Genomic DNA, 14,676 nt, shown 5'->3' with positions numbered 1-14,676 from the left:
ATCTGGAATGAGAGGAGAGCCAGTCTATGGAGAACTGCATGAATGTTTTTCTGCATGAATGGTTTGGATGTTGAAGTCTAAACTCTCTGGCCCCAAGGCTGGGTGCACACCAGGTCTCTGTGTAAGGAGAAAGGACCACACCGCGGGTCCCTGACATCCATACTGACCGAGAAGAAAGTAAAGGCTCCTTCACAGTTAAGGCAAAGGTGGGGTTTCCCTGGTGGTCCAGGGGCTAAGACTCTGTACTCCCAATGCAGTGGGCCCAGGTTCAAACCCTGGTTAGGGAACTGCATCTCACACACTGCAACTAAAGATCTGACATGCTGCAATGAAGACCCGGTGCAGACAAATAAATAAATAAAACAAAGTCAGGGTGAAGGAAACATAAACTCAGCCTCCTAAAAAGTTCTCATTCATGGCTTCCCTGGTGGTCCAGTGGCTGAGACTCCAGGCTCCCAGTGTGGGGACCCTGGGTCCAATCCCTGGTCAGGGAACTAGATCCCACATGCCACAACTAGGACCCTGGGGTAGCCAAATAAATAAATAAAGAACCAGAACAAGGTTTAAAAAAAGCAGTGGAAAAGTTCTCATTTTATCAGACAGAATGGGCAGCCCCATTGCTTTGTGTAAAACTCACAGGTACATACAAAAGTAAAAAAGAAATTTTCCAAAACCCAGTTTTCCAGACCATCACTCTCTAGCACTCTGTAATAACCCCCTCAATTCTCCAGCTGAATGGACCATAGCACTGAAGCAATTTGAGGAGGAAAACCCCAAAAGTTCTAGCTACAAAGCACTCTCTTGCCAGGCTCCCCTCAGCAAAGGTTTCTAGAACAGTGGTCTAAATGGCAGCACCCTAGAACCCAGGCCCAAGTCAATCTTGCATGCAGTCCCCGCGCACTGCAAAGCTTCACGCCATACCTCACCTAGCTCCATTTGTCAACAACCTCCCCAAATCTTCTTCCTCCTTCAGCATCCATTCTTCCACAGCAGCCTCTTCAGGAGGCACTTCCGTCCCCAGCAGCAGTTTGCCTAAGAACCCAGCTTTATCCTACGCTTCCCTGAGCCACATGGCAAAATGTCAGTCCGCCAGCTCTTCAGGGCTACCTTACACATCTCCCCTCGATGGCTGTAGCTGCCAACACAAGGTTTCTTCTAGCAGCTGTCCTATGGAAGAACAACAATCCAGAGCTCCCCTTCTTCCCAACAACTTGTTCCCATGAGTACATCCTCCCTGCATGGCATAGTCTGTCAATGGACATGTCCCGAGTCCACAGTGAATAATCCTCAGTTCCGTAGAAGGTGGCCAAGTGTGTTAGCTGCTCAGTCATGTCCAACTCTTTATGACCCCATGGACTGTAGTCCACCAGGCTCCTGTGTCCATGGAATTCTCCAGGCAAGACTACTGGAGTGGGTTGCTATTTCCTCCTCCAGGGGATCTTCCTGACTCAAGGATCAAACCAGGTCTCCTACATTGCAGACAGATTCCTTACCATCTGAGCCACCAGGGAAAGCCCGTGGAAGCTGGCCTTGGGGGTCCAAATGGAGATTTTAGTGATGGGAGCTAGGGAGGAACAAAGCTACTGACCTTGTCCCTGAAACACATACTCCTCAAAAGGAAGTTTCCTGGTGCTCTGAACTTCATATGTTATGCATGTTGCTAGATAGTTCATGGAAAGACAGATCCTGGGATGGAGAGAATTCTGAGTTTGGAGTGGCATATGTGGTTCTGAGTTCCCTCACTATGGCAGATCAGTTGGTACAACTGCATTTTAAATCTGCTAAACATCTTGGCATTTGGTCAGAGTAGCTTATGTAGTCCCATAGGCCAAGGGCTCCTTCTAGCCACAAGAGGATTCATGGACTGGTCATGGTATCCATCTCATCCTCAGATGCTGTGTTCAACAGGACAAAAACCTGGCCTAAAGCCACAACTGAGAGAAGTAGCTTTGTCTCTGAAAATATATTATGGGGCATTTAATACATACTCATTGTAGGAGGCCAATTTCTCCTCTGAACCTGACAATGAAGCTCTTCTAAAGACCGGTAGATCCATCAATTGCAAGACAATTGTGATAGGTCTTTTAAAGACACTTATGTTGGGTTCAGCTTTTACCATTACCATTAAATTCATTGGACAGAATAGGACTGTTCATGGCATGTCACCTTATGGGAAGACATAATTCCAGTGCCTTTAGAGTGAAGAAAAATTACATAACTCACATCCTCCATTTCAGTCCTCTGAGCGCTTCTCAAAGACCTTTTTAAAAAGACATGTCTGTTTTTGAGACAAGCCAGTTTTACTGAGTTGAGCTTTTTAGTTATTCTGTAAATTTGTGCAATCTTGACTTAAAAGATTATCTTTTTTTTTTCATTTATTTTTATTAGTTGGAGGCTAATTACTTTATAATATTATAGTGGGTTTTGTCATACATTGAAATGAATCAGCCATGGATTTACATGTATTCCAAAAAACTTTATTTCCAACCTGGCCAGAGTGCCAGTTATTTTCCCCTCAGAGTTTATACAAGTGAACCCCAGGGCTACAAAGCCCTTGTTGGTCAAATCTTCATCTCTTTATGGGCAGAGGTCAAGTGACTCAGTGGTAAAGAATCCACCTGCAAATGCAGGAGATGAAGACGTGGGTTCAATCCCTGGGTCAGGAAGATCCTCTGGAGGAGGGGGTGGCAACCCACTCCAGTATTCTTGCCTGGAGAATCCCTTGGACAGAGGAGCCTGGAGGGCTGCAGTCCATGGGGTCCCAAAGAGTTGGACATGACAGAGCAACTGAGCATGAGCGAACGCATGAAGAGTTCATTCAAGCCACAGATGGACACCCCAGTTTGTTTTATTCTTAGAAATCCTCTTGGGTGGGGCTATAGTAACAGAACTTTATGAAGTATCTGTCAGATAGAAATAAGCCTTGAAGTCCTGGAGTTCTCCGAGCACTGGAGGATATGTAAACATAAGGGTAACATGCATTAAGCTTGAAGGACGGATCAAGGACAGATAACTATTCCAGACTTCCCAAGCCACAAAGCTGTTCACTAAACTCGTGACTGTTTCACAAAGGCCTTTAGAGTGTTTATTTGTACCTGTGAAATGTGTAGCACAAGATAAGTTTGAACAGTCTGCTCTAGCTAACTGAATTCAAATATGTCAAGTGTAAACTGTATCTGGGTGAATTTTATGGTTATGTAATTTATGCAAAATCCATAATATGGTAGCCTCTATAGAACATCTGACTCATTTTCTTCCACAAATAAGTTATTTTGTTCAGTTGCCAAGTCCAGCTCTTTGCAACCCCATGGACTGCAGCACGCCAGGCTTCCCTTTGCTATCTCCTGTAATTTGCTCAAATTCAAGCCCATGGAGTTCATGATGTCATCCAACCATCTCATTCTCTGTTGTCCCCTTCTCCTGCCCTCAACTTTCCCAGCATCAGGGTATTTTCCAATTAGCCAGCTCTTCACATCAGGTAGCCAAAGTATTGGAACTTCAGCTTAAGCATCAATCCTTCCAAGGAATATTCAGAGTTGATTTCCTCTCGGATTGACTGATTTGATCTCCTTGCTGTCCAAGGAACTCTCAAGAGTCTTATCCAGCACCACAGTTCAAAAGCATCAATTCTTTGTCTCTCAGCCTTCTTTATGGCCACCTGTCACATCTGTTGGAGAAAGCAATGGCAACCCACTCCAATACTCTTGCCTGGAGAATCCCAGGGACAAGAGCGTGGTGGGCTGCCGTCTATGGGGTCGCACAGAGTTGGACACGACTGATGTGACTTAGCAGCAGCAGCAGCTCACATCTGTACGTGACTCTTGGAAAAACCATAGCTTTGACTAGTGCACCTTTGTCATCAAAGTAATGTCTCTGCTTTTTAATACGCTGTCTAGGTTGGTCATAACTTTTCTTCCAAGGAGCAAGAGTCTTTTAATTTCATGGCTGCAGTCACCATTGGCAATGATTTTGGAGCCCAAGAAAATAAAGTCGTCACTGTTTCCACTGTTTCCCCATCTATTTGCCATGAAGTGATGGGACATCTATTTCTGCTTTATTGACTATGCCAAAGACTTTGACTGTATGGATCACCACAAACTGTAGAAAATTCTTAAAGAGATAGGAATACCAGACCACCTTAGAGCCTGCCTCTTGAGAAATCTGTATGCAGGTCAGGAAACAACAGTTAGAACTGGACATGGAACAACAGACTGGTTCCAAATAGGGAAAGGAGTACGTCAAGGCTGTATATTGTCACCCTACTTATTTAACTTATATGCACAGTACATCATGAGAAACGCTGGGCTGGATGAAGCACAAGCTGGAATCAAGATTGCTGGGAGATATATCAATAACTTCAGATATGCAGATAACACCACCCTTATGGCAGAAAGTGAAGAGGAACTAAAAAGCCTCTTGATGAAAGTGAAAGAGGAGAGTGAAAAAGTTGGCTTAAAGCTCAACATTCAGAAAACTAAGATCATGGCATCCGGTCCCATCACTTCATGGGAAATAGATGGGGAAACAGTGGAAACAGTGACAGACTTTATTTTGGGGGGCTCCAAAATCACTGCAGATGGTGATTGCAGCCGTGAAATTAAAAGATGCTTGCTCCTTGAAGGAAAAGTTATGACCAACATAGACAACATATTAAAAAGCAGAGACATTACTTTGCCAACAAAGGTCCATCTAGTCAAAGCTATGGTTTTTCCAGTAGTCATGTATGGATGTGAGAGTTGGACTGTAAAGAAAGCTGAGTGCCGAAGAATTGATGCATTTGAACTGTGATGTTGGAGACAACTATTGAGAGTCCTAAAGGAAATCAGGCCTGAATATTCATTGGAAGGACTGATGTTGAAGTTGAAACTCCAATACTTTGGCCACCTGATTTGAAGAACTGACTCATTTGAAAAGACTCTGATGCTGGGAAAGACTGAAGGTGGGAGAAGGGGACAACAGAGGATGAGATGGTTGGATGGCATCACCGACTCAATGGACATGAGTTTGAGTAAACTCCGGGAGTTGGTGATTGACAGGGAAGCCTGGCATGCTGCAGTCCATGGGATAGCAGAGTCAGACATGATTGAGTGACTGAACTGAACTGAACTGAATGGACCAGATGCCATGATCTTAGTTTTTTGAATGTTGAGTTTTAAGCTAACTTATTCACTCTCCTCTTTCACCTTCATCAAGAGGCTCTTTAGTTCCTCTTCACTTTCTGTCATAAGGGAGGTATCATCTGCACATCTGAGGTTATTGATATTTCTCCCAGCAATCTTGATTCCAGCTTGTACTTCATCCAGCCTGGTATTTCACATGATGTAGTCTGTATATAAGTTAAATAAGCAAGGTGACAATATACAGCAATGACATACTCCTTTCCCTATTTGGAACCAGTCAGTTGTTCCATGTCTGGTTCTAATTGTTGCTTCTTGTTTCTCAGGAGACAGATAAGGGGGTCTGATATTCCCATTTCTTTAAGAATTATCCACAGTTTATTGTGATCTACACAGTCAAAGGCTTTGGCATAGTCAATGTAGCAGAAGTAGATGTTTTTCTGGAATTCTCTTGCTTTTTCTATGATCCAATGGATGTTGGCAATTTGATCTCTGGTTCCTCTGCCTTTTCTAAATTCAGTTGTACATCTGGAAGTTCTTGGTTCATGTACTGTTGAAGCCCAGATTGAAGGATTTTGAGCATTACCTTGCTAGCATGTGAAATGAGTGCAATTGTACAGTAGTTTGAATATTCTTTGGCATTTTTGCCTTTCTTTGGGATTGGAATGAAAACTGACCTTTTCCAATCCTGTGGCCACTGCTGAGTCTTCCAAACTTGCTGACATTGAATGCAAGCACTTTAGCAGCAGCATCTTTTAGGATTTGAAATAGTTCAGCTGGAATTCCATTACCTCTACTAGCTTTGTTCGTAGTGATGCTTCCTAAGGCCCACTTGACTTCACACTCCAGGATGTCTGGCTCTAGGTGAGTGACCACACCACCGTGGTTATCTGGGTCACTAAGACCTTTTTTGTACAGTTCTTCTGTGTATTCTTGCCACCTCTTCTTAATCTCTTCTGCTTCTGTTAGGTCCATACAATTTCTATTCTTTATTGGGCTCATCTTTGCATGAAATGTTCCCTTGGTATCTCCAAGTTTCTTGAAGAGATCTCTAGTCTTTCCCATCCTATTGTTTTCCTCTATTTCTTTGCATTGTTCACTTAAGAAGGCTTTCTTATCTCCTCTTGATATTCTTTGGAACTCTGCATACAGTTGGGTATATCTTTCTCTTTCTCCTTTGCCTTTTGCTTCTCTTCTTTTATCAGCTATTTGGAAGGCCTCCTCAGACAACCACTTTGCCTTCTTGCATTTCTTTTCCTTGGGGATGGTTTTGGTCTCCACCTCCTGCATAATGTTATGAACCTCCGTCCATAGTTCTTCAGGTACTCTGTCTACCAGATCTAATCCCTTGAATCTATTTGTCACTTCCACTGCATAATCATAAGGGATTTGATTTAGGTCATACTTGAATGGCCTAGTGGTTTTCCCTACTTTCTTCAATTTAAGTCTGAATTTTGTAATAAGGAGCTGATGATCTGAGCCACAGTCACCTCCCGGTCTTGTTTTTGCTGACTTTATATAGCTTCTCCATCCTTGGCTACAAAGAATATAACCAATCTGATTTCAGTGTTGACCATATGGTGATGTTCATGTGTAGAGTCATCTATTGTGTTGTTGGAAGAGAGTGTTTACTATGACCGGTGCATTCTTTTAGCAAAATTCTGTAAGCCTTTGCCCTGCTTCATTTTGCACTTCAAGGTCAAACTTGCCTGTTACTCCAGGTATCTCTTGACTTCCTACTTTTGCATTCCAATCCCTTATGATGAAAAGGACATCTTTTTTGATGTTAGTTCCAGAAGTTCTTGTAGGTCTTCATAGAACTGTTCAACTTCAGCTTCTTCGGCATCAGTGGTTGGGGCATTGACTTGGATTACTGTGATATTGAATGGTTTGCCTTGGAAGCAAATCAAGATAATTTTGTCGTTTTTGAGACTGCACCCAAGTACTGCATTTCGGACTTTTTGTTGACTCTGAGGGCTACTCCATTTCTTCTAAGGGATTCTTGCCCACAGTAGTAGATATAATGGTCATCTGAATTAAATTTGCCCATTCTTGTACATTTTAGTTCACTGATTCTTAAGATGTTGATGTTCACTCTTGTCATCTCCTGCTTAACAACATCCAATTTACCTTGATTCGTGGACCTAACATTCCAGGTTCCTATGCAATATTGTTTTTTACAGCATTGGACTTTATTTTCACCACCAGACACATTACAGGGAAGGAAAAAGAGGGAAGGGAAACCTCTAAACTAAAAGAAACTTAAGATACATATCAACTGAGTGCAATGTGTGAAGCTTATTAGGATACTAATTTGTAGAAATCAACCTTTTTTAATGAGACAATGGGAAAAATTAGACCATTTATTGAATATTTGATGAAAAGAGGAATTGTTTTAATTTTTTAGGTGTGATAATGATATTGTGGTTAGGAAGGAAACGACGGAGGAAGAGAAGGAAGGGAGGAAGGAAGAATGTGGCTGGCTTTTATTGCCAGTTCCTGGGAAGTAACCTCTAAATCCTTGATGTTTCCTAAGTGACAGGAATGTCTTCATTATTCATGGCGGGTCCTTTAGACCCTGACTGATAGTTTATGTCAAAGAGATGACTCAGGGTAGGGACTGGTCACACCAGAAAGACCAACTATGAGTTTCATGGTTTCAGCCTGAGCTCTGGGAGCAGAAGGGGGCTGGAGATCAAGTTCAACCACATGGGTGATGATTCAATCAATCATGCCTACATAATGAAATCCCAATAAAAGTCTGAACATCAAAGCCTGGGTGAGCATCCTGGGTTGGCAATACTCCTTGCACATATTGCCACATAACAATGCCAAGAAGGTAACTCATCCCTGTGGACATGAGAACTTTACATTTGGAACCTTCCCCATTCAAGAGTCTGCCCTATCTATTTCTTCTAATTTGTATCCTTTTCCTGTAATAAAAGTGAATGTGAATATAATAGGTTTCTATGAGTTCTGTGTGTCCTTCTAGCAAATTATCATACCTGAGGATGGTTTTGAGAAAACACTGAACTCGTAGTTGGTGTCAGAAGGCCAGTTAGAAAGAAAAGAATTCTTTTTAACGGCTGAGTAATATTCCATGGTGTATATGTACCACAGCTTCCTTATCCATTCATCTGCTGATGGGCATCTAGGTTGCTTCCATGTCCTGGCTATTATAAACAGTGCTGCGATGAACATTGGGGTGCACGTGTCTCTTTCAGATCTGGTTTCCTCAGTGTGTATGCCCAGAAGTGGTATTGCTGGGTCATATGGCACTTCTATTTCCAGTTTTTTAAGGAATCTCCACACTGTTTTCCATAGTGGCTGTACTAGTTTGCATTCCCACCAACAGTGTAAGAGGGTTCCCTTTTCTCCACACCCTCTCCAGCATTTATTGCTTGTAGACTTTTGGATAGCAGCCATCCTGACTGGCGTGTAATGGTACCTCATTGTGGTTTTGATTTGCATTTCTCTATAATGAGTGATGTTGAGCATCTTTCATGTGTTTGTTAGCCATATGCCCATCAGCAGAAAAATGGATAAGGAAGCTGTGGTACATATACACCATGGAATATTACTCAGCCATTAAAAAGAATTCATTTGAATCAGTTCTAATGAGATGGATGAAACTGGAGCCCATTATACAGAGTGAAGTAAGCCAGAAAGATAAAGAACATTACAGCATACTAACACATATATATGGAATTTAGAAAGATGGTAACGATAACCCTATATGCAAAACAGAAAAAGAGACACAGAAATACAGAACAGACTTTTGAACTCTGTGGGAGAAGGTGAGGGTGGGATGTTTCAAAAGAACAGCATGTATACTATCTATGGTGAAACAGATCACCAGCCCAGGTGGGATGCATGAGACAAGTGCTCGGGCCTGGTGCACTGGGAAGACCCAGAGGAATCGGGTGGAGAGGGAGGTGGGAGGGGGGATCGGGATGGGGAATACGTGTAAATCTATGGCTGATTCATATCAATGTATGACAAAACCCACTGAAATGTTGTGAAGTAATTAGCCTCCAACTAAAAAAAAAAAAAAAAAAAAAAAAAAGAAAGAAAAGAAGTTCTTGTCTTTAAATATACATAAGGAAATATATACAGATGAATTCGTATGTCATGGATTTACTGAAAAATAGTCTGGGAGAGTGGGGAGGAGGAAATCACAAGATAGGTGGAACAAGACTAGCCATGTGGAATCACAGAAGCTGGGTACTGGGATTCATGAAATTATTTTTTCTTCTTTTGTATATGTTTTTAAATTTCCAAAATGAAAATAAGTAGTGATTCATGGATATGAATCCTTACTTTATGGATCTTTACTTTATATGATATGGTAGGTAGATTTCTAAGACGTCTTCCAAGATTATATGCTCATGGTACACACACACCTTTTCCTAGTTATTTATTCAAACACAAATGGAGGTAGTACTGTTTAGGGCATTTGCAGATGTAACTAAGATCCCACATCAGTTGACCTTAAGATAGGGAGATTGGGAATTTCCTGGTGATCCAGTGGTTAGGACTCAGTGCTCTCAGTGCCAGGGCCTGGAGTTCAATCCCTGGTTGGGGAACTAAGATCCTGCAAGCTGCATAGTGTGGACCAGGGATAAGGGGGAGGGGTGGGGGGAGAAGATTTTCCTGGGTGGGCCTGACCTGGTCAGGTGAGGGATTGAAAAGACTCTTCCTGAAGAAGAAATTCTCAGTAAGAGAGATTTGACTCATGAGAAAGATTCCAAACAAGGGAGATTCTTTGAAGATGGCTTTGAGAGGAGCTGAGAGCAGCCTCTGGCTGACAGCCAGCAAAGAAACGGAGCCCTCAGTCCTACTGCTGCAAGGGACAAAATTCTGCCACAACCATGTTATCTTTCAAGAGGAGTCCAAGTTCCAGATGACCACATGGACAGTCCACACCTAGATTTCAACCTTGTAAGATTCTCAGTAAAGAAGTCAGCTACTTTGTACAAGGCTTTTGACCTTGTACAGTACTGTGAACTGATAAATCTGTGCTGTTGTAAACTGCTATGTAATTTATCACATGGCAGTAGAGAATGAAAGTGCACAATCAAAAAATAAATAAATTCCAGTCGTGAAAAATAAAACTCTACAAATTTTTAACCCAAATCAGAAAAATACATTTGTGACCACAGTACAGGGAAGGATGTCTTGACATACCAAAGGCAAGATTAATAAATTCAACTATACCAAAATGACAAACTTCTGAACTATAAAATGTACCAAAAGATGCAGTGTAAAGAAAATTCATGGACTAGAAGATGCCATTTGCAAGACATAAAATTACAAATCATATTTTTAAAAGAAGCTCAGGGAAAAACAAATCAACAGAGAAAAACAAGAAACAAGCCAACAGAATATGAATTGATAACTCACATAAGAGAAAGCTTAAAAGCTAATAAATATGTGAAAAGATGTCCAACATGGCTACTGATCAGAGAAATACAAACGGTAATGAAGGGCAATTTTACCTCCAATGAACCAACAAAATTAAAACTCCTGAGTTTTGGTGAGGAAGTAGAGTAACAGAAGCTCTCATGTTGGTTAAGAGTCCCCCTGCCAATGCAGGGGACATGGGTTTGATCCCTGGTCTGGGAAGATCCCACCTGCCACAGGGCAACTAAGCCTGTGTGCCACAACTGCTGAGCCTGTACTCTAGAGCTTGTGTTCCACAACAAGAGAAGCCATTGCAATGAGAAACTCATGCACTGCAACGAGAGAAAGCCCTCACACAGCACCAAAGACCTGGCATGGTGAAAATGAAATTAATTAATTAAATTTAAAAAAAAAGAAACTCTCATGTCTTGCTGATGGGGGTGTAAATTGGTTCAGGCATTTTGTAGAGCAATGTAATAATATCTAGTAAATTGAAGATGTATATACCTTTTGGCCCAGCAATTCTACTCATGGGAATATATTCTAGAGAAAATCTTCTACATAGGCTCAAGTATCTATAAATACTTGAGTATCTATAAATATTATAGACATTAATAATATTATCCATAATAATGTTTATAAATATTAATATCTATAAATATTGCAACATTATTTGTAATATTGAAAAATTACAACCTAAGTGTCTATTGAAAGGAGAATGAAGGTTATTAAGTTTCTGTTTCTTTCCATCCTCAATATTCTCCTTTAATCTTGATTGGCAACCCACCTGCTAATCTGCAAGAGAACCATGCCAGTTGAAAATGAACTGCTTATTTCACTGGTTCTAAGAGTTACCCATAATTCTCTCAATTGTTGTCATTCACAGGAAAAAAATGTTTTCACTGACTGTGATCTTCAAAGAGAGCCTCTGAATCAAGAGGGATCAAAAGTGCCCAATATATCTGGAAACGCACTTCCACCCAAGGATGAAATGACTTTCTAAAGTGAGCTGGAAGCTGCTGAGCTGAGAAAGAATATGGCTAACCCAAGTGAGGCAAATGAATGCTCCTATGCTACTGAAAAAAGAAGATTCTTTTGAAACATGCCCCTAAGTCACATGAGAATTAATTTCATTTAATGAAGTTGAGTATAAGCAAAGCTTAGTGTCTAAAAGTCAGTCTGTAGATTCTTCCAAACATACCAGCACAGGCTATCATGTCATACAATTTAGAACACATCCAGATTTTTATATCACTTTCAAAATCTCTGTTTTTATTTTGGTTTTGTTTATACTTTCTTATGTCAGATGGGAAAAGTCTGAATAAGACATGGCTAGTAAAAGTATTCAAGAAGTAGTTTCATACAGATTTAACAAAATAACAAAAGTGGAGAAAGAAGTTTTTATCTATCTGTCCATGACAAACTTTTACTTTTAAAGCATTTTTACTTTCCATTCTCTCTGGAGAAGAGAATGGCACCCACTCCAGTATTCTTGCCTGGAAAATCCCATGGACAGAGGAGCTTGGCGGGCTACAGCATGGGGTCGCAAAGAATCAGACATAATTGAGTTGCACACATATACACACAGACACACACACACATATGCACACACTATCCATTCTAGACCCAATTTATATTTCTTTATTTATATTGGATGTTTATCAAGTAGTACACATTGGAAGCAGATACACACAGTATTATTTATTACTGTATTTCTTGGATACATCTAACACTTTTTATTGCAATAATGGACTAAACTGAACTGGCCAAGATACGTTTTTCCATTTTTGCTGATAAGCAGTTACAACAGAATACTGTTTTAAAATTCAGATAATATATTTTCCTAAAATATTCCAATTGCAATGCTACGTATAAGATGCTACAAAGTATATATGTTTGATTAACAGTTTTATGAATAATCATATCACATAATTTCCCAGATTTATCACAAAATTAAATGAAAATTCTTTGTGGCAGGTTTGTATGAATATCAAAGTGTTGATTTTTGTTCTCATTTGCGCAGTTTGAACCATGCCACATTGTGACTTGCAAAACCATTTTCTCTTTGTGCTAATTATCCAAAAGTGAGTTCAAAGTGCTTTTCCATTTACCTAAGTGTGCAAAATCAAAAACTTAATTGCAAAGTCAAAGTGTTAAGCAAAGGCTTTAGATTTCTTTGATTCCAACCCTAATGACTCTTAACATGATGACTATTTTATCAGGCCAAGGAAGGCTCTACTGCTTAAAGCAATTACCAAGCTCAAGGCAGTAGAGTGCCTCATCATAATAAACTGATGAGAGATTAAAATAACAAGTAAGACCCTGTCTTAGTCTGTTTGGGCTGCTATCACAGAATACCATAGACTGTGTGGCTTATAAATAACAGAAATTTATTTCTCACAGTTTCGGAGGCTGGGAAGTCCAAGATCAAGGTGCCAGCAGATTCACTGTCTGGTGAGAACCCACTTCCTGATTTATATGCAGCCATCTTCTTGCTGTGTCCTCACATGGTGGATGGGTCCAGGAAACGCCCTGGGGTCTCTTTAAAAGGGCACTAATTCCATTCATGAGGGCTTCACCCTCATGACCTAATCACTTCCCCAAAGCCCCACCTCCTAATATCATCACCTTAGGGGTTAAGTTGCAACATATGAACTTGGAGAGGACACAAACATTCAGTTTGTCAGTCAGTTCAGTCACTCAGTCGTGTCCGATTCTTTGCGACCCCATGAATCACAGCATGCCAGGCCTCCCTGTCCATCACCAACTCCTGGAGCTTACTCAAACTCATGTCCATTGAGTCGGTGATGCCATCCAACCATCTCATCCTCTGTCATCCCCTTCTCCTCCCACCTTCAGTCTTTCCCAGCATCAGGGGCATTTCAAATGAGTCAGTTCTTCAAATCAGGTGACCAAAGTATTGGAGTTTCATCTACAACATCAGTCCTTCCAATGAATATTCAGGCCTGATTTCCTTTAGGATGGACTGGTTGGATCTCCTTGCAGTCCAAGGGACTCTCAAGAGTCTTCTCCAACACCACAGTTCAAAAGCATCAATTCTTCAGCACTCAGCTTTCTTTATAGTCCAGCTCTCACATCCATACATGACTACTGGAAAAACCATAGCTTTGACTAGACAGAACTTTGTTGGTAAATTAATGTGTCTGCTTTTTAATATGCTGTCTAGTTTGGTCATAACTTTTCTTCCAAGTAGCAAGCATCTTTTAATTTCATGGCTGTACTCACCATCAGCAGTGATTTTGGAGCCCCCCAAAATAAAGTCTGTCACTGTTTCCACTGTTTCCCAATCTATTTGCCATGAAGTGATGGGACCAGATGCCATGATCTTTAGTTTGTATGTTTACTTTATATGACATTCAGGGGGAAATTGGTAATATCATATCTTCAGAAGTCAGTACAAGAACAGGAGGGTCTGCCCATGGTAGTCATCCTTTCTGAACCACAGCCCTGCTCCAGTGAGTCTGAGCTCTCCTTTCACCATCATGTGGCCAAAATGTTGGTTGTCACCTCCTTTCTGGCAACCTCCACATGAGTTCCATGCCAATTTCTGTTCTCCTGAGATAATTCAGTTGGGCTAAAGCATTCGGAAGCAACTTGGATTTTCTGAGGTAGATGTAGAAAGGGATTACATCATGCCCAGCAGAGCAAATTCAATCCATCTTGCTACACCTCACTTCCATGCCCCACTGGTTCACCTCACCACAAGATCACCCCATTCTGACCTCCCCCAGCAGGGTTCTATCATCTCCTTTCTTCTGTTTCTCCAGCCTTCTGCTCCAGGTTCTTGCCCCGTCCTTAATATCTCAGCTGATTCTTTTTCTTTTTTCTCTTCTTCCAGTTTTATTGAGATATAATTGACATACAGCACTGTATAAGTTTAAGGTGTACAGCATAATGATTTGACTTACATACATCATGAAATGAATATCATAATAAATTTAGTGAATATATATCATCCCATACACACACGAAAAGAAATAGAAAGTTGTGTTCAGTTGATTCTTACTAAAGAAATTTAACCCTCTCAAAAGTCCAAACTTATCCCCCATCATCTATTCAGCAAAGGATCCTCTGTTTATGGGATTCCCCCCTCCTTAGGGTCCAGAGAAAGATTTCAATTAAAACTATAAAAATG

At 40.9% G+C, this 14,676-nt stretch overlaps 1 non-coding gene across 1 annotated transcript; it reads left to right on the top strand.

The window, feature by feature from the left end:
• Nucleotides 1-214: 214 nt before the first annotated feature.
• Nucleotides 215-287, top strand: TRNAG-CCC. The gene has a single exon. It is a non-coding gene; the product is annotated as a tRNA-Gly (tRNA).
• Nucleotides 288-14,676: the final 14,389 nt, after the last annotated feature.

Source organism: Cervus canadensis, chromosome X (genome assembly GCF_019320065.1).
Source record: "Cervus canadensis isolate Bull #8, Minnesota chromosome X, ASM1932006v1, whole genome shotgun sequence".
Taxonomy (NCBI): Eukaryota; Metazoa; Chordata; class Mammalia; order Artiodactyla; family Cervidae; genus Cervus; species Cervus canadensis.
This window is presented reverse-complemented; position numbering and strand designations above follow the sequence as displayed.